The 24607-nt window shown below is 43.6% G+C and overlaps 1 protein-coding gene across 1 annotated transcript in view; it reads left to right on the top strand.

The window, feature by feature from the left end:
- The first annotated feature begins 7801 nt into the window (after positions 1–7801).
- UAP1 (UDP-N-acetylglucosamine pyrophosphorylase 1) overlaps positions 7802–24607 on the top strand; it is a 41700-nt gene continuing 24894 nt past the window's right edge. Inside the window, exon 1 of the mRNA XM_087726704.1 lies at positions 7802–7821. The gene's annotated coding sequence lies outside the window, so the exon portion shown is untranslated. The remainder of the gene's footprint in view (positions 7822–24607) is intronic.

The raw sequence follows: 24607 nt of genomic DNA on the forward strand, positions 1-24607 counted from the left end.
AGAGATTCAACCTGGAAATGAGAAATTTTCTGACAGTGAGAGCAATCAACCAATGAAACAACTTGCCTTCAGAAGTTGTGGGAGCTTTATCACTGGAAGCTTTCAAGAAGAGACTGGACTGCCATCTGTCAGAAATGGTGTAGGGTTCCTGCTTGGACAGGGGTTGGACTAGATGACTTACAAGATCCCTTCCAACTCTGTTAATCTGTTAAGTAGATATTGAAAAGTAGCTTACAGTTCCTGGGATCTTACTAGTTGGATAACAATAGTAAATATTAATTAAAATAAAAAGGGGAAGTGAAAACTCATGAACAAGAGTGGGTAATCTGATGCTGTCCAAAAATGTTGGATTATATCTCTCATTGGTTATTAAGTGAGGTATATGTAGATATACTTTTGGTATACTTTTGGAGTGAGTTTCATAACAAAGCAGTTGCCATTAAGATACTGAAACATTTAAACGATGCCAAATGATGGCTTGAAACATCTGTAAATAATATTGAAGAAGAGTATCATGAAGTCACCCAGGAACATTCATATTGGACTTGAACTGGAAGTCTCCTTGTTCCTCATCTAATACCTTGACTGCTGCATCACAGTTGATCTGAACTGTCCTCTTCAAAGAAAAAAAAAGACGGAACTATGAGACTGTATGTGGACTTTAGAGGAATCAATGCAGTGTGCGTACACAACCTATACCCCCTCCACTTCATAAAGGACATGCTATCTCACCTGGCCAAGGGAAAAGTCTTCACCAAACTAGACCTCAGAAAAGTATACTACCGAATACGGATCAGGGAAGGAGAGGCAGCTTTCAATTCAAAGTGATGCCTTTCGGACTGCAGGGAGCCCCAGCAGTGTTCGTGGGGCTATTGAGTAAATCTGTGGTTTAGGGAGCTTTTCCCCTGGGAATGCTGCAATTGGTTGCACGGTGGGGGGCAAGTGGAAGCCCTTTCGCTGAAAACATCTTTGAGGTCCCAATATTCTTTCGGAATTTTCCTCCCCGTCAAGTTTATCACGCGTAACAGCTGCTAGTCTGTTGCAGCTCTGGCTAGGTGGGAAATCTTTCCCTTCCCCTCTGGCAGTTTAGCTGAACGGATGCATAGCCACCCCTTCCTCCAGTTCACATGTGGATTCCATTTCCACAGCCAAGGTAATCCCAGTATGAGGGGCCAATCCATCCCCTATGCGATGATGAAACTCAAGGTTTCTTGGTGATCTCCCATCCACATCTGTACTGGTTCGGTTACAAAATGGGCACCCTCCCATAGCAATAGCAGTAGACTTATATACCGCTTCATAGGCCTTTCAGGCCTCTCTAAGCGGTTTACAGAGAGTCAGCATATTGCCCCCAACAATCTGGGTCCTCATTTTACCCACCTCGGAAGGATGGAAGGCTGAGTCAACCCTGAGCCGGTGAGATTTGAACCGCTGACCTGCTGATCTAGCAGTAGCCTGCAGTGCTGCTTTTAACCACTGCGCCACCTTGGCTCCCAGCCATTGACCCATCCAACTGGCAAAAGGCAATGGGTGCTTTCAAAGTTTTCAGTCTTAAACCCATTTTTTCCACCACCTCTGGGCTAATTACACATTGGGTGCAGCCAGAAGCTAAAAGGGCCAGCATATTCCCCTGGGCTTCAGTTAAGGGTACTTTAATTTCTACTGGGATGGTCATGGGGCCCAATCGGGGACTTACGAGGTGGTTGTCATTGGAGTCGTTATCACTTTCTCCCAAAAGAAGAGAGGGTTCTTTTTCCTCCTGGCTTGGAGGAAGGGCATCAGCAACTTTCACGCCCTTCAGGGTGGTTTCTCTGCACTTCCCTGGCTGCCAGTCAGGTTTCTTTTCTCCAGCTGTGGTTGGTTTTGGGCCAATCTTTGTGTAGCAGTCGGAAGACTGATGCCCCTCTTTCCCACAATGGAAACAGGCAGTTGACCAGGGCTTGGTTGTAGGCCATCCCTTCCCTGCTCTTGGAGCCTCTTTCGGGGCAGGGGGGGGATTTTTGGTTTTGCTGCTGCCTCCACAGTATTGATTTCTGGCTAGGTCAATCTCCACATCTGCTGCCAGCTCATACCAGCATTGCAGGTCGCGGTGGGTCCCCTATTCGCACAGCTCTGGTAAACGTTGTTCAGGCCGTCCATATAGCTTTCCATCAAAGCCTCCTCGGACCACCCCCACATATGCACAGACAGCTCACGAAACTCCTGGGTGTACTCAGCCACCAGCCTCCTCCCCTGCATTAGGGTTTTCATCCTGGTTCTTGCCTTTCAATTTGCAAGGGGGTCATCAAAGTGCTTCCTCGGGGATTCCAAACCTGAACCAAAAAATTATTTGGGATCTCCTCCGTACTTCACTCCAAGGGGAGAGATTTTTGGAATTTGACGCCTGTGGGGCCCCACTCCCCCCCCCCTTGGAGGGGCTTGAATGGCTGCTGCTGCTGTGGCTGGGACTCCTCCCTCCTGGGCAGCTCCGATGTCTGCCCCCAGAGCTGTCTCAGGGTTAGCAGTTAGCAGTTAAGACTTATATACCGCTTCATAGGGCTTTCAGCCCTCTCTAAGCGGTTTACAGAGTCAGCATATTGCCCCCAACAACAATCTGGGTCCTCATTTCACCCACCTCGGAAGGATGGAAGGCTGAGTCAACCTTGAGCCGGTGAGATTAGAACCGCTGAACTGCAGATAACAGTCAGCTGAAGTGGCCTGCAGTACTGCACCCTAACCACTGCGCCACCTCGGCTCCTTTAGCAGGTCATCCGCTCATCCCGCCACCTGCTCGAGTATTTCAATCTCCCTTTCTACGCGGCTTTCATGGAAACAGCGCTTCTCCCATGCTTCTTGAAGAAGTTTCAAAGTGTGGGTCATCATGAGGTCCTCTTTTTCGGCTTCCTGCCAGGCAGCCTCTGGTCGCTGGTGTGCAGCTGGTAGCGACTGGCTGGAGTCTCCTTGGGATCACTCTTCTGCCCCACTCCCAATGACCATCTGGGCTGGACAGATCTTTCTTCCAAATCCAGTTCAGCCATCCGTTCCGTTTCCAAAGGAAATGAGGATCCAGTAGCTCCCATATCTTCCTGGTCACTGCAAGGATTAGACATCTTTTTTTTTTAATATATGCACCCCCCCCCCAAGGAAGTTTTAGCTCCGGGATGGGTGCAAAGTGAGATGTTGCTTAATGTCAGGTGTGCCTCCTTCAATAACCAAGAAAGAAAACTCCTAACTCCGTTGTATTTCGAATTAAAGATACTTTTACTGGTTATGAAATGATAGCAGCGGAAAAAAAAGCAAGATCTGAGCAAAAAGAGCACAAACATGTACATATCAAACGTTTGCCCAGCACGAACCCCCCTAATTACCCCAACCCAATGACCAATCTGCAACTCCCAAAGGTGTCATGTGGAATGCTGTCAGCCTCTGCATTTGCTATCGCTTCGGCTGCCATGAAACGGGGAGGGAGGGCATGGTATTTGGGAGGGGTTACTCATTGTGCTGGAGGAAGGTTCTGGACTTCACCGACTGATCAGACTACGCATGCGTGGATGTTTCCCGCCAGGACTAACGGCACCGACATTCCATCTTCATGATGCCTTTTGAAGTTATCTCACACCTGACACTTGCAAGAATTATGATTGGACTGGGACTGTGATGCCAAGGGGTGGGGAATGGGCTATTCTATATATCAATCGCTTTCGCGCCTTAATATCCAGACTTCGCTATGCATTGCCTTTAATCATTCTTAATTAGTAAAAGTACACTTGATTTCCACGCATGGAGTCTCGTGGTCTTTCTTTCCTAATTAATTAAAGAAGAGGAGCTCATTCAAAAACCTCATTCAAATCAAAAACCTCATTCAAATGGTATGCAGAGACAGTTGACCTTGACCAAGTCCAAACACAGGCCATCAGCATGCACAGAAGATGGTGAGAACCAACCTCCCTTTTGGTAACTCCTCCAGCACCATAAATTCCCCAACCCAAATACCTCAAAGCCCCCTCCCTCCCTGTGTCTATGGCAGCCAATAGCAAGCAAGCAAAGTAGAGGCTGACACAAATGGTTATAAGTCAAGGACTAGCTGTACTGTGTATGGGGATCAAACCCTCATACTGATGGTGATGATGATGTTGGGTAATGAACTGTCTGCAAGCAAAGAGCAAAGCTCAGAGGGCACCATAGATTCCACATTTCAACCCTGAGCTACAACTGGATCTCATCTTGCAAACTAAAAAATGAAAAAAAATGTATTTTCCATAGTGTGGAAGTTGATGATGTTCCTTCATTTTTTTTCAACAACTGGGATAATAAAATATTGAATTAAATTGAATTCTTCAGCTAAAGGGGATACAGAGGTGGATACAATTTTCCCAGGAAACCTTCATGTAGACTTGTCTCTTGTTTCTGGGGCTTCTAGTGTAAAAATGCAAAAAAGCATTTCTATTAAAGAATGGCAATTGTCAGAGTTCATGCTCATTCTTGGTTGGTTCCTTCTTTGCCACATTAGCTAGTTTTTTTGGCCACATACAATACCAATGGCGGTGAAATAAAATGTAGATGATTCAGATTTTGTTTGAACCACCGTGTTTTGCATTTCCTAAGCAAATGAACTAACACTAAATCTTTCTTTTTCTATCCCAGTGTGAATAACCTTTATTGCCTGTATTGAACATCTACAGCAATAAATCGGGAGTTGCATGCTTGTGCTCATCTTGACATGCATGATTTTAATATGCACAAATATGCTTGTCTACACTCCAGATTATTTTCCTAAAGAGGATGTTTCAACGAATATCTTCTTTACACTGACACGTGGAAAATATATTTCAATGGCTTCAAGGATCCTTAGAAAGCTTTACATTTTCTGAAGAACCTATACCATTTCTTGAAAAATGACTTCAGCAATCCCTGAAAAACTTGGAAAAAGTCTTGAAACATACAAACAAGATGCCAAAAATGGCTTGAAGTATCTGTAAACGGTTTCAAAGAGGAAGGACATGAAGCATCCCATCTAGGTCCTCAGGAATGGCTTGAAGCATCTATTAAAAGCTTCCGGGATCTACAGAAGTCCAAATGAGAAGGTTTGAGAAATAAATAGAGAACCTCAAGAAGCAATGTTCTGAAGGAACCGTGGAAAATATATTACAATGGCTTCAAGGATCCTTAGAAAGCTTTTCATTTTCTGAAGAACCTATATCACTTCTTGAAAAATGGCTTCAACAATCCCTGGAAAATTCCTGAAATATACAAACAAGAAGGGCGTGAAGCATCCTGTGAAGCATGGTTCTACCGCATCCAAAATAGAGATGCAAGCATCGCTACAAACATCTCTGAAAAAAACTCAAATGAGAAATAGCCAGAAACAATCTGGAACCCATTTGCCCTACTCAGGGGACCCTGAGGACCAGGCAAACATCCAAGTGGTCTCAACAACTCTCTAAAAGAATGCAAATGACCAGCTATCTGCAAAGAGTATCAATCCTTCCATTCCATACCCTTCAGTCAGAGCTGAAGAAGCTTCTTGAATGAGAAGGGAAATGTCTTCTCAGAAAAACAAGGCAGTCCAGTTGCCCCTTGAAAAAGCACCTTTGGGACAACCGTGACCTGGATGACTGAGAATTTCCATAGATATTTAGCTGTGCACTTTGGGATGAACACCCTTGAATGGTGCAGGAATATGAAAGGATTTCCAGAAAAATTGCAGACTACAGGAACCCTTTCAGCAGTTCCAAAAAGGCTCCACATCCATTTGCACTACTCAGGTGATGCTGAGGGCACAGGCGAACCTCCAGGTGGCCTCAACCTCTCTGTGACAAAATGCAAATGACCAGCTGTCTGCAAGGAACATCAATCCTTCCATTCCCACCATCCAATCAGAGCTGAAGAAGCTTCGTGGATGAGAAGGGAAACGTCTTCTAAGACTTGATCGTTTCGTCTATTTAATTTGCCTTCTACAGGTACTTAATAAAGCCTGAAATCTCCTGATTAACTGGGGTGTTTATTGTGTTTGGATTCCCAAAGAGCCATTTATCCAGCCCCTGGGCCATTGCGCGCGCACACACACACACACACACACACACACACACACCCCTGATTTATCATATCAGATTTATTTACTTTCAATAACAAAGTAAATTTACAATCAAACAAAAGAGACACCTAAACCAATTTACTAATCAGAAGCAATTGTGCCAGGAGACCAGGATCCCTGGCAAACGAGGCTCTCACCAGAAATCAACTGTATCCATAAGGTATCTGGGGCGGACCACCAGAATGGGTCCGGCCTTGCATTGGCAGCCCAAAGCAGGCTGCAGCACTTCCAAACCATCAAGCCACACTCTGGCATATGCCAAGGATAGGAAGCTTTGTTTGCTTTTCTGCCCAGTGACATCCCTGTCTGAGGAAAGATGCTGGAGAGGAGCACAAGCCCCTTGCCCCTTGGTCTGTGAGGGAAGAATCCAGGCTCTGCTCTCCCCACATGAAACGGAGCACATCGTCTCCATGTCAGGAGCAACCTTCCTCCCGAGACGTTTTCTAGAAACCAGAGTTCTGGCCTGGCTTGCTGATTCTACAGCAAAGACAGCTAGTATTTGGGTACCAGCAAAGAAAGCCTCCCGTTCTTTCCATTCTAGGTTAAGCTGAAAGGCACGTGCAAAGGACCACATAATTCTGTACTAACACCCTCCTGCCAAATGACCTCACCTAATGGTTTCATCCACTGTTGGTATTAAAAAGGAGCAGCAACAAACCCTGGACACTCAGACCATGCTATTCATAGATCGAGCCCATCCGGAGTTTCGAAAGCCCACAGCACAGTGTAGCAGCCTCCTCCACCTCCCCCCAGGCTTTGTAATCACAGCACAATCTCCCCCCCCCCCCGGTGAGTGGAAATCGTCCTGCATCAGCAATTTAGGGAACCTGCCTTTAACCGTGACCCGCCAAATGCACGAACGTCAGAAGCGCGCCGACAAAACCGCGGCGCTAAAACCGCAGTGTCAAAAGCGTGCCAACAACAGCGCGCCGACAGAAGCGCGATTTAAATTAAGGTAAGGTTTAGGGTTAGGTTTAGGGTTAGGTTTAGGGTTAGGGTTACAGCGCGCTTCTGTTGGCGCGCTGTTGTCGGCGCGCTTCAGCGCTCATTCGTCGGCGCGGTTTGTCGGCGCGGTTTTGTCGGCGCGGTTTTGTCACCGCGTTTTAGTCAGGCGCGCTTTTGTCGTTCGCGCATTTGTGGTGGAACCGCCTTTAACAACCAGCCTTTTCTCAAGGCTGAGCCTTCTGGGTCCAGGTGGTCGAGGACATTCACCATGTGACAGGTGGGAGTTCTCTATGTCAGGCAGGAGTTCCTTTTTAGCTGCAGCTCAGGACGGACCCATTTTTCATCTCCCAAACCCCCCCATGTGTCACATTTTTGCTCTCCCTGGCAAGGAGGATTACTTTGCAAGCCTCCCAAACTCTCTGCATGCCCCATCTTTCATAAACAACAGAAGTGAGAGGGTTTGGGAGGCCTGCAGAATGCTCCTGGGGACTGGGGAGGGCCAAAACTTTTTTTTTAACATTTACCTCTTCAAAATCTTGGTGCGTCTTACACTCTGGTGCATCTTATAGTCAGAAAAATACCTTATATATCTAAAAAAATCAAGACCGCTATTGTTTCAGAGTATAGGACATGACATCATGACATAAATATTAGGGGGGGGAGTCTTAATGGTAAGAGAAGCAACAACAGCCAGGAAGCAGAGACAAAGGCGGTTGCCAGGAAGAATGAACTGAAACCAAATAAAAAAGATCCAAAAGAAAAGGAGAAAGGGAAAAGGAGAAGCAGTCTCAAGAGTGGTGCTGGTAATTATTTGGGTTTTTATGTGGATTGTGTTTTGTGTACAATACCTATGGTTCAACCTTAATTCATTGGGAGGAGGGGAATAGTTGGGTCCTTCTTTATGTTTTTGGCTGCTCTGTCATTTGAATGAGTTCCGATTCTGGGTTCTTTTGGTCTCTGGTATGATTGCCTGGGTTTTCTTTGCTTGGATCTCCAGGGCAAGAAGTTCTGTGGTTTTAAATACTGATTCTAAAACAGCAAAGAACTCTGACTGATTAGCATTGTGTATGTTATAGTTGAGGCCTTTCCGGCATATTGTGCTTTCCAGTAGAGAATGGATGTGTTGACTAGTCATTTGGGCTCATTTGTCTCTTTGGTTCTGGAGTTTAGCTTGAGTAGCTTGATTTGGAATTTTGTTTTCTTTTTTTTCTTTTTTCTTTTGGCTTAGAGATGGAGTCATGACAGTGTCAACATTTTGTGTTTACTGGCTGGCTGGCTGGCTGGCTGGCTGGCTGGCTGGCTGGCTGGGAAGGAAGGAAGGAAGGAAGGAAGGAAGGAAGGAAGGAAGGAAGGAAGGAAGGAAGGAAGGAAGGAAGGAAGGAAGGAAGGAAGGAAGGAAGGAAGGAAGGAAGGAAGCAGAGGTGGGTTCCTACCAGTTCACACCTATTCGGTAGAACCGGTTCGTCAAATCTACCAAACCGGTTAGAAGAGGTTCCACCAGTGGACCCGGAGAACAGGCCACACCTACAGAAGAGGGTCCAAACTTTTTTGAAACCCACCACTGGTCCTTGGATATGATTATTCTACACTATCATGCTCATATTTATAAAACTCAGTGCCTCTGTGAAAGGTAAAGATGACTACTGCGTTTGTGGTGCAATCAGAACATTGCGTGTGTTGAAGTTGTTTTAACGCAAACCAAAGATGCCTTTTAAAAAACAAGTTTACATCATATTCTTATGCATGCCAGTGCTGTGTGTAAGGTAATTTAGGGTGGTTCTGACAAGTGTCGTCGGCATCTTCATATCTGGTCACATGGGCGGCAAGCCACTCCCATCTGGTCACATGGGGCGGCAAGCCACTCCCACAAAGGAGGCCACACCCACAGAGTAGGTTCGAACAATTTTTGAAACCCACCACTGGAAGGAAGGAAGGAAGGAAATTAACTATATGGGATCCCTTCTGAAGAGAACAGCATTCTGATTGGTTTGATGCCTGAAGATTTCACTACATCAGCCTGATACTTATTCAGTTATTTGTAGTTATTAAGTAATCAAAAGAGAAGGAAAGGTGAAAAGCTTTATTTTCCTTCCCATTCTCCTTCCCTTCTCCCTTCCCTTCTTCTTTCTCTTGTGCTTTTGTGGAATGTATAAAAGAAAGGTCTTGACGTCTCAATATGCCTTGGTAGTATTAATACAGTGGATACAAAAAGTCTACACACCCCTGCTAAAATGCCAGATCAATCAGACTGAGATAAATCACTTCAGGCTTTTTTATTTAATATTTAATATTACATATAAGCTTTACAATTCAATTAAAAAACAAACTGAAATCTTTTAGGGGCAAAATAAACAAAGAACTTAAAATAGCATTGCTACATAAAGATGCACACCCTTGACTGTCATTACTCCGATCATATCCTGCTTTGCCTGAGCAATTTTAGCATCAAATTGATCACATAAATCCGATATCAGTTGATTAATCTCCTGTCTGAAATCATTAAGCGTTTTGAGAAGGAATTCTTGTGTTAGCAAATCTCCCGTGGAGGGTGTAGGAGACAAGGGTAGCGACTTCATAGCAGTTTTTGGAGATATGTTATTAAGGAAGCGCTTCTGTTTAGGTTTGGGAGCCATTCCAGAATAAAAATAAAAGACAAGCAATCAAGCGAGCCAAAAATCAAAGTCTGTGCTCCCCTCAGTTAATCTTTTAGCAATTAGTACGGAGAAGCCTTCAGGGGGGTAGGGTCAACTAGCTGCGTCAGATCAAACACAAAAGCTACGAGATCGCCATCTTGTGACGCAGCTAAAAAAGAAAGGGAGCCTTTTGCGAAATTGAAGCTGGTATTTTAAATAGTAATAGAAGAAATTCCTCGGGAATGGTCCCCGCCCGGATTGGCTTTTAAATAGCTTAGCTTTGTCCTGGGGGGGGAGGCAATCTGCCTAGGCTGCAAAAAAGGCAGCGCGGAAAACTGGCCGGAGTAAAGGCTCAGCTAATGTTGAACCTCTTCTCCATTCACAGCAAAAAGAAAAGCTATGAATTACAAAGAGATCCTAACGACTGACCTTCTCCCTGCCCCTTTCTGCCAGAAAGGGGAGATATCTATAGATCTTATAAGATATACGAACCAGAGTCCTGGCAGGAGCTTTATTGAGCTCCCGACGGCGGCAGCTCCTCCCCTCGAAGCCTCGAAGATTATATTGCTGAAACGGAGGACAAATTGGAACTTTTGGAAGAAACTAACCTTAATCTGATATCAAAAATTCAAACGTTAGAACAGGAAATTGCATCTGCCCAAAAAGAACTTGTCATGATAAATTATAACAAGTCTGCCTTTGCTATACGAGTTAGAGGACTGCGTGAAAACCAACAGGAGAATTTGAAACAGACATTCTTTGAAGCTTTCAGTCGCTTGGTGGGAAGTCCGGGACTTAACTTTGATTGGCAGATTCAAAGAATTTACCGCCAGAATTCCTGGGTAGCAAAACAGCGACAGCTTCCGAGGGACATAATAATATACTTTACTACAAGGGAATCTAGAAATGAGATAATACAGAGGCTCTACGGAAAGAGGTTGAGAATTGATGGGGAGGACTTGATTGTTTTTAAAGAGATACCACCTCAAATATTAAGAACAAGAAGACAGTACGCTTTCTTAACTGAAGAGCTCAGAAACTCTCAGATTTCATACAAATGGGAAGTCCCAGCTGGTATTACAGTTACATTTGGCAACCAAAAACACCGCATTAACTCCGTCTGTGAAGCCCGAAAATTTTACTACGAGACCCTGAAGGCGGGACTTCCTGATTCATCCGGATCTGGGGAGAGACAAGGAGAAGGAGAAGACAAACAGCGAGACACGTGGCTACAAGGCGGAGGGTGTTGCTTTCCTCTTCCGGAAGGGCAGAAGACTAAAGAATAAAGACTAAGCGATGTTTTTAAAGCTTTATGATTTCTGTCTGGGATAAAATGGAAAAGTGGCATATTGATGATGAGACATGGAGACTGAAAGAAGCGTTGCTGATTGTGGACATATATTCTACAGAAGTTTTGTCTGAACTCTAACTCAAATTGTGCATGAACTATTTTCTTAGGCGAGGAGAACGGAAATTGTGATCTTTTTGAGTTGCGGTTTGGAACGAACGGAGTTGGGAGGTGCGTGGGAGAGGGAAGGGCAGCGAAAGTTTAATTAGATTACCTGGGGCTAGAACGCAAGCTGATGTTTGTTTGAGTTGCTATATCAATATAAGGTTAAGAAAGATTGGTCGGAGAATCTTCAGGAAAGTGGAGTAAACATGGGAGGAGCAATGAATGTGGATAAAATATATATGTGGATATGGATAAAGGCAGGGTGGAAGGTAAAAAATTTATATGTGGAGGTGGGTAAGGATAGAAAGGGAGGTGTTGGAAATGAAAAATGAAAGAAGTATTTGAGTTTAATGGTGTTATAGAAAGGTTTGGATATTTGGATAAAAAAGAGATAAATTAAAGGTCTGAATAGATAGACAAAGCAAGGAGATTTTTAGTTGGGGAATTCTAATTGATCAACTTACCTGGCTCTAATATAGTTTGAAACCCTGCAAGTAGCAAAATAATCGAAATTTGGAATGAGTCACATTGTTTAAGATTTACAGATAATGGGAAGCTGTGTTAACGTAGTGGGTTTATTGACCCTTTTTGTTTCTTTCTTCTTTTTGTGTGTGAGTGTGGGTGTTTTTTCTTTTTTTTTCTTTTTTTTTATTTCTTATTTTCTACTATTTTTCCTTTTTCTTTTTGGCTTTACTTTTATCTTATTTTTTTTAATTTTAAAGTTAGCTGACCTTATTATACTCAAATGCTTGTTAAAGAACTATGCCGGGCATGGGACCTGCGAAGCCGTAAGGGGGTTAGGGAGGGGGGATTATAGAGGGGAGGGGGGAGGGTGGAATTACAGTTTCAATCCTTAGAACAATAAGAATTCACTTGTGTACTGCGGCTCGTTTTTCCTTTTTTTTTCTTTTTTTCTTTTTCTACTTTTATTGTAAAAAACAAATTGAATTGTATGGATACACCAAAGTGAGGAGAAGAGGGAAAGAGAAGGGAGAAGTAAAGAGGGAGTGAGAGGGAATGTAAGGAGGGTGAAATGGAGGGAGGGGGAGATGTCTGAGGGGGTAGGGAAGTAGAAGAGGGGAATGCTGGAGGGGTGAAAGGAAAGTTGGAGGGGGAGAAGAGAGGGTGTATGGGGGAATGAAGTGTTATGTTGGGTTTTTTTTTCCTTTTTTCTTTTTTTTATGCACAGTATATAAGTGATTGTATAAAATGAAAATGAAAATGAAATAAAATATTCAGTAAAAAAAAAAAAAAAAAAAAAGATGCACACCCTTAAACTAATACTTTGTTGGAGCACTTTTTGATTTAATGACAGTGTTCTGTCTTTTGCAGTAGGAGTCTATGTTCTGAACCCCCCCTCGTCCTACACCAAAGCGCGCCAAGACAAAGATACTTCAAAGATTTATTAACACACAGACCAGACCTTGGCAGCAATCCAGCACAGACTATCCTTGGCAGCAATCCAGCCTGCCAAGCTAGCCACGAGAGTTCTCCAGCTCTAGTAAATATGTTGACTCCTGCGATGAGCGTGTGGAAAGTCATTCCTTTTATAGTCTTGAAAGGAGCCTAATTACCACCATCTGAGTTCAATTATCTCCTGTAACTGCGTAACTGTTCTTTATGCCTATTAGCACTCCGTTGCCGGGCATCCAGGACCAACTCCCTTGTCTCCTCCCCACTGCTCCAATGCATGACGCCAGGATCACACTCCCTTGTCTCCTCCCCACTGCTCCAAGGCTCAGGCGCCTCCTGGTAGCCAACCAGCCTCTCTGCGCCCTGCTCGGAGTCGGAACCCTATCCAGGCTCCTCCACATCCTCCAGAGCTGACTCATAGGGTCCCTTGCTGTCGGAGTCTGGTGGCAGCTCCAACGGCTCCTGCTGGGCCACAACAAGTCTATAAGCAAGGCACACTTGCCTTGGGAATCTTTACCCACTCTTCCTTGGAAAAATACTCCAAATTTGTGAGATTAAAAGGGATTTCCCTGTGCACAGCCTTCTTCAGCTCACACCACAGATTTTCAGTAGCATTCAGATCTGGGCTATGGCTGGGCCATTCCAAAACTTTGATCTTCTGCTGAAGCCATTACTGTGTTGTTTTGGAGCTATTCTTTAGGTCACTGGTACTGAAAAGTGAAAATCCTCTTCATCTTCAGCATGTTTTGTGCCAGAATTAATATTTTTAAGTTTTCATAATTCCCTCCACCATCACTAAAGCTCCAGTTCCAACTGAAGAAAAGCAGCCTCAAAGCATAACAATGTCACCATTCTTCAGACTACAATTTTGGTCTTATCAGGACCATAACACATTTGTCCTGCATGTTGTCCTCATCCTGTTCATAGCCTGACAGATACTCGGAACTATTTCATTATGGCTGGTTCATGGCTACTTTATATTGTGCATTGGACAAACCCAACCTATCAAAGCAATAGCTGCAGAAATCTCCACCCGAGAAGTACAGGGCGGGGCATAACCTTTTCCTAGGGGGTCACAGCAAGATCGACAGCAGTTTACAACTTCCGCGACACCTCATTTTAAAGCCCATAAAAAACTGAATTGAATGAGCTATTAAATGTTAAATTTGCTTTAAGAATGGCTGGAAAATTCGATTCGGAAGAACAAAGGATCATTGACAGAATAAAATGCATTGCCTTTCGAGAGGCTCGCGATGCTGGAGCAACGTTTATCAATCGAAAATGGATTGCAAACAAATTGAAACGTCATCCGGATTGGGTTACAGAAGGGCTAATGGTGGTCATACTGACTATTAAATCGTGTCAATAAACTCAGTTTTTGATGGGCTTTCGAATGGTGTATGAATTATTTGTGTTGTTATTACAAGTGTTGCTGTGACCCCCTAGGAAAAGGTTATGCCCCGCCCTGTATATCTTGCAATTACTAAATAAAATAGCAGGACCGTTATCATTGTCAGAATGAAATTTGTGTCACTTCTAGCAGATCCTGGTAGTGAATGGCCACTAGGTTCCAAGGCATAATATCAAATAAAAATTCAGTAGTTAAATAAATGAGGTTCTGAAGCATTGTTATATTCTAGACCAGAGGTAGTCAACCTTTTTATACCTACCGCCGGGGTGGGTTTCAACCGGTTCGCAGCGGTCCCTGCAAACCGGTTGGTCGCCGAACCCGGAAGTAAGTAACTTCTGGGAACGGCGAAGGGCGCGCCCGCCCACCCGTGGTCCTTACCCGGTTTTGACGAGTTCTGCACTTCCACGCATGTGCAGGACGCATACAGCGCCTGCGTGATCGTCCAGGAGCAGTTGGAGCGTCGCGCAGACGCTAGTACGCATGCATGCACCGCGCGCGTGCACGAGGACGCCGCCAGCCCCGTTCCAACCGAACCGGTTGGAACGGGGCGAGAAACCCACCCCTGCCTACCGCCCACTTTTGTATCTCTGTTAGTAGTAAAATTTTCTAACAGCCCACCAGTTCCACAGTAATGGTGATTTTATGAAAACCTAATGAAAATTTTAAAATAATGCTATGAATTTTTTTTAAAAAGTCAATTAAATTAAAAAAAGGAAAGTGCTTCAGTATCGGACAAACCCCCTACCTCCCACCATGAAAGCTGGAACGCCCACAAGTGGGCAGTAGGGACCAGATTGACTACCACTGTTCTAGACATTTATTTTTAATGTACACAAGCCACTGAAAAATACAAATTAAAGAATTTTCTCACCTCCAATGACAAAAACTTCAGAAGTAGAGATTTTTTTTAGTAAATTTAAATGATCATTTGATTATGTTTTGTACAATTTATCGCACAATTAGCATCAAGGAAGTGACTCAGACAAAATTCTTTAGAAATCTCATGGGTTAGGGTGGAGAGAGTTTAGCCATATTTTGTGTATTTCACTTAAAACCTAGCAACAGATATGTTGCACTTGTAACAATATTTTTATTCTTAATAAAAAATATTTATTTGTTTGAAAAGGTGATTAAATATATCCCCAGTTGGACTTGCCAGTATTTTATTGGAGAAAACCAGAACTTTACAGAATAATTAGAACAAGTATGTATAAATCTTCAAAAAAAAAGAAAGAAATCATTACTCCTTTTTTTACATATTGTTGTGTTTCATAGTTAGCCAACCATAATAGAAGAGTAGTATACCTAGATAAACAGTGGAAATACAAATATTAATGCACAAAAATGTTGTTTTGTTTACTTTTCCAACTACTTTGTTATTGATAAAATTATACAAAATGTAGAACTATGCCTTACAAATATTTTATATCTCCACTGATATAAAGAACATGTTCACACCAGGGGTGGGTTTCAGGCGGTTCGCAGCGGTCCCCGCGAACCGGTTGGTTGGCAAACCCGGAAGTAAGTAACTTCCGGGAACGCCGAAGGATCCACCCGCCCGCCCGCCCGCGTTTCTTACCCGGTTTTGACGAGTTCTGCGCTTCCACGCATGCGCAGAACGCATACAGCGCCTGCGTGATCCTCCAGGAACAGCTGGAGCATCGCACAGGCGCTAGTACGCATGCACGAGGACGCCGCCGGCCCCGTTCCAACTGAACCGGTTGGAACGGGGCGAGAAACCCACCCCTGGTTCACACTAAAGTAGTATTTTGTAAATGTTGGTCTTTGATCCTGACAAAGGTCATCATGAAGCTTCTTCATGTGGATCTTTACATTCCTGAAATAGAAGTTAAAACATGGCCATTGCCACAGCACAGTCATATTAGTGAACTAATTTCATTGTAACCAATTTTGTTGTATACATGATGTACAATGACAATAAAGGCTATACTATACAGGATGTTGTATCGACGTATGGAGGTTTGTTATCTTAAATAGTAAAATATTGTGCTTGTTTATTTATAAAAAATAGCCCAGGGGGGGAAACTATATACTTAAAAGGGGGGGGGGGAAATCCCCATAATTAGAAAACCACATGTTTCTGCCAAAGTTTAAACCAGCAGCCTTCACTATCCTAAGCAAAGTTCTTAATCACTTTGCTATTTCAGCAGTAGCAATAGTTAGACTTATATACTGCTTCATAGGGCTTTCAGCCCTCTCTAAGCGGTTTACAGAGTCAGCATATTGCCCCCAACAACAATCCGGGTCCTCATTTTACCCACCTCGGAAGGATGGAAGGCTGAGTCAACCTTGAGCCTAGTGGGATTTGAACAGCCGAACTGCTGAACTGCAGTCAGCTGAAGTAGCCTGCAGTGCTGCATTTAACCACTGTGCCACCTCGGCTCTTACTGACAACTCGGCAGTGTTAGTAAGTAGACTTACAGAAGCTATTACTGTACTTTACTGTAAAGTACCGTATTTTCACGACCATAAGCCGCACTGAAAATCCTAAAATTTGATCCAAAATCGGCAGTGCGGCTTATAACCCGGTGTGCTTTATATGTGGAAAAAGATCTCCCAGCTGCTTTGCTCCTCGCGACTGCAGCAGCCCCAAGCGCACCGATCCCCGCGCCCTTCGCATCGGGGCATGCTCTTGCAGCACGCCCCGATGCGAAAAACACAGAGATCGGTGCGCCCGGGGCCGCCGCCGTGACGTCCAGGGAGGAGAAATCAAACCGCGCGCCTCTCCCGCCTCCCGGAGCGCCAATAACCGTCGCGCGCTCCCCTCCACACTCTCCTCGGCTCCCCACAACCGCAACAGACGTCCAGAAGCGACAGGGGCCACCGAGCCGGAAATCCAATCCCCACCAGCCCCAAAAGCCGCTTCTGGACATCTGTTGCAGTCGCGAGGAGCAGCACGAAGGCTCCCGGCGCTCCAGGAAACACCGAAAGCAGCTGGGAGAGGCGCGCGGCCCGGCCTCCCCTCCCTGGACGCCGCAGCAGCAGCCCCAAACTCACCGATCCCAGTGCCTTTCGCATCGGGGCGCGCTGCAAGAGCATGCCCCGATGCGAAAAACACAGAGATCGGTGCGCCCGGGGCCGCCGCTGCGACGTCCAGGGAGGAGAAACCAAGCCGCGCGCCCCTCCCAGCCGCCCTCGGCGCCCCCCGGAGCGCCAAGAACCCTCGTGCCGCTCCTCGCGACTGCAACAGATGTCCAGAAGCGTCGGGAAATGTGCGGCTTATAACCCGGTGCGCTTTATATGTGGAAAAAGTTTGAAAAATTAACGTTAATTGATACTGCGGCTTATAATCCGGTGCGGCTTTTGGTCGTGAAAATACGGTACATTGAGGAAAGGGGGTGATTTTTTTTAAAAAAAAGCTTGCTCTGCCCGCATGCACCAACATTTGTTGCTTTAATTGTGTATAGATGAATGTAACTTAATTTTGTGTAAAGGAGGAAAGAGATTTGAAAACACAGGTGAGAAGGTGCAGCAGCAGGGGCATTGTCCATAGGGCAGAAATGGAGGTCTGCAATCTGAATTTAACATGTTACAAATTGTTGCCAAAGCATATAATTTGGAGCCACCTTTTTACAGCCAGCTTAAAATCAAACTGGCATGAGCACAGGACGGAGGTAACCCATTTGAAATTCTATGAGACCACAGAAACAGCTCAGGTGGTCAATACTATTGCATTTTAAATGTATTGATTTCACTTGTCCTAATTTCGTATTTTTATTAGTAATTTACAACCTTGTAAGTGCTTATATGGTATAAGCAAAAAGACAAGATATAAATTTAATTACAAATGAATGTCATTCAAGTTCTCCTTAGTTCAGTGGGCTTGATATAAATTCTATATTTACTTTGAGTTTATTTTTGAAAGCTCATCTTGAAATCTGAGGTGAAACAATTATACTTTCATCCAGAAAGTGTGATTGTAGAAGACTTAGGGACACCTAGGACTGCTGGGAAAAAAACCCACCAAGAATTGAAGTCAGTAACTATTTGCTAATTGTAAACCTGCCATAGGTTAAAGATGAAGTTCTGGAAACTCTTCTGATATGTGTAAACTTCATCCAGATCACAGAATGCCAGACAAGATTCAAGAATAGTGGGGAAAATGGGTTGTGGTTCCTAAACCAATATCAGGGCTAATTATGGATAAGATAAAAAGGTAAAAGTAACTCTTTAGAAACATTGTAGGTCAAATGTTTGGTTTATGATGAATAATCCTGGGGACAGATGTGAATAATTGGAATGTCAGGGTTCCAAGTAATACTCCCATGATAAATAGGACCCTGAGGCAGGTAGATTCCTCAAAGAACTGATTTATTGGAAATATTATATTGGCACAGGCTCAGGGGTGGGTTTCAACCGGTTCGCGGCGGTCCCTGCGAACCGGTTGGTCACCGAACCCGGAAGTAAGTAACTTCTGGGAACGGTGAAGGGTGCGCCCGCCCGCCCGCGGTCCTTACCCGGTTTGGACGAGTTCTGCGCTTCCACGCATGCGCAGGACGCATACAGCGCCTGCGCGATCGTCCAGGAGCAGCTGGAGCATCGCAGACGCTAGTACGCATGCGTGCACCGCACGCGTGCACGAGGACGCCGCTGGCCCCATTCCAACCGAACTAGTTGGAACGGGGCGAGAAACCCACCCCTGCACAGGCTGGTGAAAACTGACTCTGAACATTCCCATGGTTTTCAATCAGTTAAAAGTAAAAGTTTTCCCCTTCCCCAGTCAGTCAGTCACATGGTCCAATCATGATGTCATCTGGTTGCCTGGTAACATCACTCCCTGTCCACCTGTGGAAATGTCCTTGGTTCCCAAGAGAAAGTATTTTGTTTTGGCTATAACCCCCTCTATCTCTATTCCCCCCGCCCTCTCTAACCCTCAGTTCCACACTGAAGCTAGAAAATGGCCTTGCTCAGGCCAGCTTTAGGGTTGACATGGAGAATATGTACTTCTGAGATTTTTGTTAGAAAAAAATAGTCTAACAAGAAATCTGACAAATTCACATGGGCATCACAAAATAATGGCCACGAGAACATGTCTGGTCATAAAGGATGTTTGATTATGATGTTTGAACTTGCCAGTTTGGTGGTTACAACACCAGGCTAGAAAGCAAGCAAGAAGATGAGTTCAAGTCCCACCTTAGCCAACTGAGTCACCTTGGGCCAGACACTCTGTCTCAGTCGAACCCACCTTAAAGGGTTATTGTTGTGGGGAAAATAGGAGGAAGGCATATTGGATATATTCACCAAGTTGTTTTTAAAAATAATAAAGGTGATATATAACTAACTAGCTATCTAACTAGCAATACCCAGAAATATTCCAAGATGGTGGCTAAGCCACAGAAAGCAACATAATATTAAATTCATAGAAGATGAATAAGATATCTAATCTCTAAAAATAATCAAAGTAATTTAATACACACGTAAGCAAAATTACTTCAACATATGAAGAAAAAAAAAACTTCCCAAGACGAACAGAGAGAGAGAGGAAAAACTATTATATTAACTATAGAGGCAAAGCTGCCTTTTCACTGATGTGCAAATAAAAAAAAACCAATTCTCTGAATATCCAGAGTAAACAACATCTGTCAAAAAAGAGGGTGGAGTTGTTCTTTGTGTTTATTCTGCTGCATTTTTTAGTCATTTCCTGTTTGGGGCAGATCAGGAATATTGAATTTATTAATACATTGAACAAAAATGTGATTATGTTAAAAGGCTCAGCATTAAGATTATTAATCAACTTTTTTCTTCTTTTATAGTCTGAATTTTGATTTATTCTGAATGTATGGCAAATGTTACTTGATATACTATATGAATTCAAATAGCTACTGTGTAAACAGCTCTAAGCATACTGTAAACTGGGAAAACCTGATTTAAAAAAGAAGCTAAAAACCTCATAGAAAATCACAATCGCAACAGCAGAAAAAATATCAGGGTTTTTTTTCCCCCATGTTCTTCAACGTTTCCAGGAAGTGGTAGGGCCTTCTTTCTTTTCTACAGTATTGTTAAGCATCTTTCAGACAGAGTTGCTGCCAAAGAAATAAAACTCTCTAGCTGTCCCATCTGAATTATTTTCTCTTAGAGCCAAGAAGGACTCTCAGGAACTCACATGAAGCACACAGGAAAACTGGTTACAGCAGTGTTTCCCAAAGTGTGGTACGCGTACCCCCAGGGGTACGGGAAGAGTTTGGTGGGGGTACGCGTTGCACCGGAGTTTGGTGGGGATCTCATGGGAATATCACAACAGGAGAAGATATCTTTAATGTTATGAATACATTTATGCAAGAGAAAAAAATTGATTGGAATAGATGTGTTGGAATAAGCACAGATGGAGCAAAAAGTATGGTCGGAATCGGGGGTGGGCTTCAACCGGTTCGCGGCGGTCCCTGCGAACCGGTTGGTCGGCGAACCCGGAAGTAAGTAACTTCCGGGAACGGCGAAGGGCCCACCCGCGCGCCCGCACTCCTTACCCGGTTTTGATGAGTTCTGCGCTTCCACGCATGCGCAGGACGCATACAGCGCCTGCGCGATCCTCCAGGAGCAGCTGGAGCATCGCACAGATGCTAGTACGCATGCGTGCGCCGCACGTGCACGCGTGTGCGCGAGGACGCCACCGGCCCCGTTCCAACCGAACCAGTTGGAACGGGGCGAGAAACCCACCCCTGGTCGGAATTAATAAAGGACTCGTTGCAAGAATTCAAAATGTTGCTCCAAATGTCATATCCACACATTGTTGCATACACAGAGAGGCTTTGGCAACACGTAAGATGCCCGCTGATCTACAGAAAGTTCTGGATGAAAGCGTGAAAATCATAAACTACATTTTTTTAATGTAGTTATGAGGGGTACTCAGCGTTTTTTATGAGGGATACTCAGCGTTACGAAAATTATAGAAGGGGTACACATATGTCAAAAGTTTGGGAAACACTGGGTTAGAGGATAGGCAATAGCTGGGATGCCCGCAGAGCAGTTATATAATTTCTTTAAATGGTCTAAAATATTTGTTGAAAATTTTAAAAAGCTTGGTGTGAAAGTAAGAATAATCTGGGCTTATTCCCAAACTCTGCTTAATAGTACTTTCTCCAAAAGGCTTATAGCAGTTACAAAGGAGATAAAAAGTACCCACATATGATGAGTAAGCATCAATAACATTTTACTTATTTTACAGCTGAACCTGCAATGGTGCAAATGTTCCGTGGCACGACAAAACCGCGCTTGACTAAGCCACGCCCGATTAAACCGTGTTGCTGATGTCATCAACAGGGCGACAACAGCCAGCGCGGAGAAAGAAGGGCGCTTTAAATAGCACTTTGAAAGCAAGCCGATTCAACTTAAGGTAAGGGTTAGGTTTAGGGTTAGGTTTAGGGTTAGGTTTAGGGTTAGGTTTAGGGTTAGGTTTAGGGTTAGGTTTAGGGTTAGCTTTAGGGTTAGGTTAAGGGTTAGGGTTAGGATTAGGGTTAGGATTAGGTTAAGGGTTAGGTTTAGGGTTAGGTTAAGGGTTAGGTTTAGGGTTAGGTTTAGGATTAGGTTTAGGGGGGTTAGGTTTAAGTTTAGGAGTTAATTTTAGGTTTAGCGTTTACAGCGTGCTTCTGTCTCCGCGCTGTTGTCACCCTGTTGATGACGTCAGCTACGCGGTTTCATTGAGCGCGCTTTAGTCGAACGCGGTTTTGTGGTGGAACCCAAATGTTCAAGCATCTGCATTCAAATACTACCTTCAGGAAGGTTACAACATCTGATGGCCCAATTTTTATATGTAGAACTTCAATCCAAGTAAGGAAAACGAACATTTTAATCTAGTAGCCAGCTCAAAGACTGTTTTGTGGTATCCATAACAAAAAAACCAAAACAAAACAAAAAGAAATCCCTGTGAAATTTAGGAAATTCAGATTTTAGTCCCTCTGAACTGACTCACTAACCACCAATTTACATGACATCCTTGTTAAGAAATTTACAAAGCTGAGGCTTGAAACATATGCTGAAGTTAGTGAGAAATTGCCAATACTTTTTTTAAAGATAATTTGTTGACTTATGTGCCAACATGTTGTTTTTGATTTCTAGAGACCACATAGATGGATCTTCTTCTCCAAGATGATCTATCCCTAAACTGGCCTTTCAAGTAATTTGTTGATTTACCTTTACTTAAAGATTGACTCCGTGGTTGAAATGAGACCTCTTTCTAAAGTTATGCAACCTGTATCTGTGTGTAAGCAGTTTTTGACAAGTTAGCAGTACTTCAACTGGGACTGAGAAGATAGAAAGAGATGGCTGTGTTCCATAAGAAATCCTATATTGGATGAATATGGGCACACAGCTGGAATCCAAACATTAGCCATCTTTCAAATTATCCAAGTGAAATTTAATCACTATAGTTAATTCTGAACCCAATTCTTTTCTTCAGGAAATATAGTAGAACCATATTAAAAAAATAACCTTGATGGCAGGTAGGATGGGTGCAGGATGAAATAAGAGGACTTTGCATGATGTACTGAGAGCAGTTTTTATCACTTTGCCCATGATTTCCCAATCTTTTATCTTGAAAGAGATTTTTCTGTTTTCCAGAGTATTAATGTAATGGTGTCAAGGTCATTGGTCTTGCTGTCACTTGGGCTAGAAAAAAATTGGCAGAACTCAGATTGGTTTCACCCCAAGTCTCAGGTAACCAGACAGATCAAGTGCTGCAGAAAACCTTTAAAGAACACCTGTGGGGATATTGTATTGGTTCACCGACAAAAGGGCGAATGACAAAACCGTGCCCGAATAAACCGGTGACAAAACCGCATGTTCTAAAGTGCTCCGACGAATGAGCGCTGAATCGCGCCGACAACAGCGTGGCGACAGAAGTGCGCTGTAAAACTAAACCTAACCATAAACCTAACCCTAAACGTAACGCTAAACCTAAACCTAACGCTAAACCTAACGCTAAACGTAACACTAAACCTAACCCTAACCCTAAACCTAACTCTAACCCTAACCCTTACCTTAAGTTAAATCGCCCTTCTGCCGCCACGCTATTGTAAATCGCCCTTCTGTCGACGCGCTGTTGTTGACCCGCTGTTGTCGGCGCATTGATGACATTGCGGTTTTAGCGACGCAGTTTAGTCGGGCGTGGGTTTTGACGTTCGCCCTTTTGTCGGATCACGATTGTATCTCTGCAGGAACAGTGGAATGACTTGTATTCACTAACTCAGGGATAGTCAACCTTTTTATACCTACCGCCCACTTTTATATCTCTGTTAGTAGTAAAATTTTCTAACCGCCCACCGGTTCCATATTAATGGTGATTTATAAAGTAGGGAAGTAACTTTACTTTATAAAATTGATAAAGCAGAGTTATAGCAAACCCATACCGCCCACTATGAAAGCTGGAACGCCCACTAGTGGGCGGTAGGGACTACCACTTCACTAACTGATTGAAAGCATATGGAAAAATGTTTTAGACCTTTAATTTTGAGGATATCTCCCCGCCCACATGGTTGGCATAATAGGCAAGAAGACCAGAGCCAGATCTGAATAAACAATCTTAACATGAATAGTGAAGTTTCCCAGCATAGCTCTCCATGGATCTCCAAAATCACTTTAGAATTTGTACTGGCCAGCTCAACCATGTGATTTGTTGGAGAAGATTCCCCGCTACTCTTCCAGTTTCTATTGGTGATGCATCTAATATCTGACTGGCAGAGCAGTCAAGCCTCAGCCCTTTTCTCCATTAAGGGTTCATGGATGTGTCCTGTTTTATTTTGGACTGAACTAGCATTGGTTTTAATGACTCATCCTATTCAACATCAGAGACAGGATTACTTCAGAACTCAAGTCTGTTTTGCATGAAAGAAATGAACTCTGAAAGAAGGAAAACAAACTAATTAAATTTTCTAATATGACATAATTCATTTTTATAAATATTATCCTCTGTAGACTTCTTTATGCAAATGTAGATGATATACAGTTTGTTCTTGACTTACAACCATCCTTTTAGTGACCGACGTTACAATAGCACTGAAAAAAGTGGCTTACGACTGTTTTTCACACTTTTGACCATTGCCGCACCCCCTGGTAAGGTGATCAAAATTTAGACACTCAGCAACTGGCATGTATTTATGATAATTGAGTGTTCTGGGGTAATGTGCCGAGGTGGCGCAGTGGTTAAATACAGCACTGCAGGCTACTTCAGCTGACTGCAGTTCTGCAGTTCGGCTATTCAAATCTCACCGGCTCAAGGTTGACTCAGCCTTCCATCCTTCCGAGGTGGGTAAAATGAGGACCCGGATTGTTGTTGGGGGCAATATGCTGACTCTGTAAACCGCTTAGAGAGGGTTGAAAGCCCTATGAAGCGGTATATAAGTCTAACTGCTATTGCTAATGTGATCACTTTTTGCAATACTCTGACAAGCAAGGTTAATAGGGAAACCAGATAAGTTTAATAACTGTGTTATTAACTTAACAACTGCAGTAATTCATTTAACAATGGTGGCAAGAAAAGTCACTTAGCTACTGTCAGGCTTAGCAAAAGAAATTTTAGGCGTAGTGATCATAAGTTGACTGAATGTTAATTTATACAGAATATATCCCTTTTCCTTTGTAGGGGAAAGTTAATTGTTCAAGAGACCAGCTTTCCAAAACCAGTTTTGGTCCACGTTAACGGGTTTTATTATGTGAAAAGCAAAGAT

Source organism: Thamnophis sirtalis, unplaced genomic scaffold (assembly GCF_051295495.1).
Source record: "Thamnophis sirtalis isolate CommonGarterSnake01/CBP01778 unplaced genomic scaffold, rThaSir2_p1.2 scaffold_12, whole genome shotgun sequence".
Taxonomy (NCBI): Eukaryota; Metazoa; Chordata; class Lepidosauria; order Squamata; family Natricidae; genus Thamnophis; species Thamnophis sirtalis.